This window comes from Podarcis melisellensis (assembly GCF_964234715.1).
Source record: "Podarcis melisellensis genome assembly, chromosome: 5".
Classification (NCBI taxonomy): Eukaryota; Metazoa; Chordata; class Lepidosauria; order Squamata; family Lacertidae; genus Podarcis; species Podarcis melisellensis.
The window spans coordinates 81,477,368-81,482,340 of record NC_138537.1 but is presented as its reverse complement, the minus strand read 5'-3'; positions in this window follow the sequence as shown (position 1 = coordinate 81,482,340).

Genomic DNA, 4,973 nt, shown 5'->3' with positions numbered 1-4,973 from the left:
GTTTCTTGTGGTCAATACTTGGCTCTTCTTTACAGCTTTTTTCTGGGGGTATTGTTGTTTCAGTTAGACCATAAAGACCCTCACCTGTCACTGCCAACGTGTTTCCTAGCAGAAATAGATTAGCTCCAAATGACAGGAAGTTCAGCTTTAATGTCTGGATCCTTACAGAAAAGTAGCGCCGTGTGATCTGTGGTTTAGCTTCCCTGCGCTGTCGATATGCCCTTCTTTCGAGGCTCTCTTCTTCGCAAGCCACTTTAAATGTGGAGACAGGGCAGAAAGTCTCCATTTTGGAGGGACCTTGTTTCTGCTTTCCTGTAGAATAACTGTGGATAGACGAGGGCAGGCGCTGTGCAAAAGAGAACGACAGAGAAAATATTAGAAGTGAAAAAGATCAATTAAGCACATCAGCCCAATTTGCAAAATTGATTAAATTAGAAGGAGGGTGGGGAGAAATCTTGAGGCCCAGAGAGGATACCATTTATCAGGGTTGTTTTACAGGATGTTGAACAACGGTGGGACTGGTCCCTTTTGTTAATTGGCAAAGTTCTAAGGTGGAGGGATGCTGCCCTGCGATTTTCTGCACATTCGCTGGAGGGGATATGCTTCAAAGCGAGTTATTTGTCTTATTCCAGGGAAGACTGACACTGCTGTAAGGTTTAAACAAGATCCATTGAGAGCCAGTGTGGTGTAGTGGTGAGAGCAGTGGACTCGTAATCTGGGGAACCGGGTTCGCTTCCCCGCTCCTCCACATGCAGTTGCTGGGTGACCTTGGTCTAGTCACACTTCTCTGAAGTCTCTCAGCCCCACTCACCCCACAGAGTGTTTGTTGTGGGGGAGGAAGGGAAAGGAGAATGTTAGCCGCTTTGAGACTCCTTTGGGTAGTGATAAAACGGGATATCAAATCCAAACTCTTCTTCTTCTTCTTCCTTTGCTTAGCATGACCAGCCATTCCATGTTACAACAGAACAAGCAAGGCAGGGGAAATTGATACTTAAACATACAACCAGGGGTCGCCTCAGGTGGAGACATGTGCCCAGCCCCCTGCAGTGGTGGATTCTGGCGAGATCTCATGAGATCTTATCAGAACTTGGACACTGACTCTGTCACTTCTCCTTGCTTTTCTGGCAGCAGTGGTGTCTACAGTATTGACCCTTGGATTCTGCTGCCTGAGGCGGCTGCTTCAGTTTGCCTCACGGATCAGCCGGCCCTGCTCACATCCCAGGAAGGCCACTTCCTGAGTGTGGTCTCCCCCTACCACACTCCCAGATACATCAACCCTTTAGTAGACTTTTCTTCTCAATGCAGTGGGCATTAATTAAATACTGTCGCCTATTCCAGCGTCCCTTCTCAACAGACATATGAATTAACCCCCTAGGCTAATTTTACTTAACAGTTTATTATTATTTTTTGTATATATATATTTAACATTTTCTGTTTTACAATTGGTATTGATTGGAATAAAAACAGCAACCTGGGCAGTAGGTTCATTTTGATAACTGAGATTCTGCCAAGTACAGAGAGCTTGTAATTTTTTACTTAATAGTTTATGATGATGTTTGTCTGCTGAAGGTTTGCCGGACCCAACAAGAATCCCTTCTACTGCTTTGTTCTGTAGTTTGCTGTATTCTCTTCTGGAACATATACATATGCTTTTCAGCCAAATACCGGGTTTTTCTCCATGCTGTAATTCTTATGGAGTTTAGTTGACTGTTCTGGAATACAGTAGCTGTGGCTATTGCCTCTCCCCAACATTTTTTCTGATAAATTGGAGTTTGTTAACATCACAATCGCATTAAGGTTCTGGGGTCCCTCCCCCTGGCAACCCCACTTTGCTCAAGTCCCCTCAAGAGAGTATTTATTAACTCTCTTCCATTTCCAGTGTACGTTGAAATCGGTTGCCACATAGCCCTGTAATTTTTAAAACATGTCATCCTTACTTTTCATGGCATATTTGCCTATGTACCTTGAGTAGTCTCAGTAAAAGTCACCATTTATTTATTGCACACACACTCCCAGTGTACACAGTGGTTTTGTGGCTGAACTTTATGCTTCGCAAAGAAAATAATGCAAGGGCTGACCTGAAAAGGATAATTTCCTTGAGTGCTGGCCTTTTTGGTGCTGGCCCAACTAGCAGTGATTTGTTGTCCACAAAAAGCTACAGGTTAATTGCCTTCCTCCATTCATATTGCATACTATACTTACTGCGCAATATACAATATATACTTACAGCGCAATATACAATATATACTTACAGCGTAATATACTTACAGCGCAATATGTGGCATTGTGGGTAATTAATATGCATACACTATATAGCTGTGTTTCTAATCTATTTTGCTGAAATCACGTACCTCCTTCAGGGCCTCTCCTCGAGGGCAAATGACATGCAGTATATCTTCTCATTTCTTCCTTGTTTTCAGAAGTTGCCTGTCATAGCAGGCAAAAAACCCCATTACCTCCTGTGAAAGAGAGGAAAGAATGAATCTTCTAAGCTGGTGCCTCCACCAATGATATTTATAAGTTCATGTATTTAAAAACAATTATTAAAATATTATAAATTAGTTGTTATTAAGGATTTTTTTGGTGATACAAACAAATAAAGAAAAGTACATATAACACTATGTAGCTCAGTTGGTAGAGCACAAGACGCTTAATGTCAGGGTTGTGGGTTCGAGACCCATGTTGGGCATAAGATTCATGCATTTCAGGGTCGGACTAGATGACCCTCGGGGTCCCTTTCAACTCTAAGATTTCTATGATTTCTATGTACTAGTGCTAGTTTAATTTGTTGGTTAATTTTTCTAGTAAAGTGGTTTCCCATACATTTTGGTACCAGTGGCGTATGTTCACTCCTGATAGGTCTTTCTAGTGTCTAGTTATGATATTTCTTGCTGTTGAGATTAAGTGACTTGTGAGTTCCTTGCCATGTGCATCTGTGTTGTTATCCTGGAAGATATTAAAAGACTGTCGTCCGACTAGTTATAGCAAGAATCTGGAAATCAGATAAACCAGCTGACATCTTGCAATGGTATTAAAATGTATGGATTATAGCATTGTTGACAAAACTTACATGTTTTAAAACATAGTGTCTGATGTGCATCAATAAATTTACTGAAAAGTTGAGTCCGTTAATTATTGGAAAGTAAAATGCCAAGACTATGTCCAACCTTATATATTATTTACACACATGTAATCTGATGTTCTGTTTAAAATATAATAGTAACCAAGAACACCTAATAGGTGTATACAACACTCTTTAAATCATATTTAACCTCTTGTATCTGGATACACAATATTAAGAAATTATATTTATATTTCATATTCACATACATAGATGAAGTATTTCATTTCTTTTCAAATGACCTTATTTTTGCATTAATATTTTTTAAAGACTGCTGCTGAATTTAATGAGTGTTGCCCTTCTAACTGACGAAAAGGTTTTGGGTTTATTAACCAATTCATTGGCTAAATATTGCAAATGTGTTGCTCGGATCTGGAAGAGCTTCAAGGCAGATGACGAGCAAAAGGAAAAAGAAAGAAACAGGGCCTGTTGTTTGTGTGGAAAATCCTATTGTTAGATAATATTATTTAATGCAGGTTTAAAAACAAATATAACGTTTCCAAAGCCCTAATTAAAACTCGTCTACAGACAACAATAAAAAATATGAATAAGTGTGCGCATGCAAGTATAGGGACCAGCTCGTTCGAAATGCTAATTGTTACTGTGCCTTTTGTGATCTGCAACAGTTCCTCCTCTCCTTCAGTGATGCTGTAATTAATTGAAGGGAATTAATTATCATGTTGTGATGTTATTGCAGTAAATGCCAGTAATGGGAGCTATGCGGATAATGAATCACACCTAAATAGGATCTTCTGCTTTATCTGCCGCTCGCCCTCCTGTTCCTCAGCAGCCTGCTGGAAGAAAGCTGTATAAGAAAAGAGATTGCAAGGGATGCTGCCAGTTAAATAAAGTCCCACAAAACCCCTCACGCCCGCATTTTCCTGCCAGCATTACCTTGCTTCTGATGCTGTTTTAGCCATAGCATTCTAAAAGACAAACGTAATAGCTCCACCTGCTGGCATTTAAAGAAGTAACCACATCATGTACTTCAATGTACTTTAGTGCATTCATGTGCTTTTCAATGTACTTTAGTACGTCTTGAACAGTGGCATAGTGTGAGCTGCCAGCACCCGGGGCAAGGCGCTAAAGGAGGGGGGACGGCATCACCCAGGGGAAGGGGGCTAGCACATCGCCATGCATCCTCCTCCCCCATTTTTAGTGCAACCCCCAAGGTGTCTTATTTACATCATAAGGTTGGAAGCCATAATGAAAAGAAGTGGCCCCAACTTTATGGAATAAAGCCTTTTGACACCTTTGTGAAACCCACCTGTTTTGTGTGACCTTTGTTACGTGGAGGGAGTGCTCTGCTTTTATATTGGTAGTGCGGCTGCTGTTTTTGCTTTTAACGCTAGTTGCTTTTAACAGATAGTTGGATGAAATTGTTTTAAATTGATGCTGTGAGCAGCTGTAGAAAGGATTATTGGCAAAACCTGTTGGTGTTTCACAACTTTCTGACTTGTTGCAGGACCTTAGCCAGACCTAGCAGAGTATACGCAGAGTCCACGGAAGCAATTGGCAACTTGGCTGCAGACAGGATGGACGAAGCAGGAACCAGGAACTTGTAGTTATAGGTGTTTATTATATACAGTGGACTATTTACAGGAACAGAACAGAACACGGATCTTTAATATGCTTTCTCATACACGACTCACAACTCCTGAACTCAACCTCGTACACTGACACATTCCAGTTAGTAGGCCATTAATCATTACTCCCGTGAGAGAGCTTGACCAATCATGGAGCTGTCTCCATGCCTCTGTATCACCAGGCAGACTTACTCCTTCGCACTGCCTTGGCTGTCTGCCAAACCCTAACTGTGTGAAAAGCTGCACATATACAGATTCCCAACAAG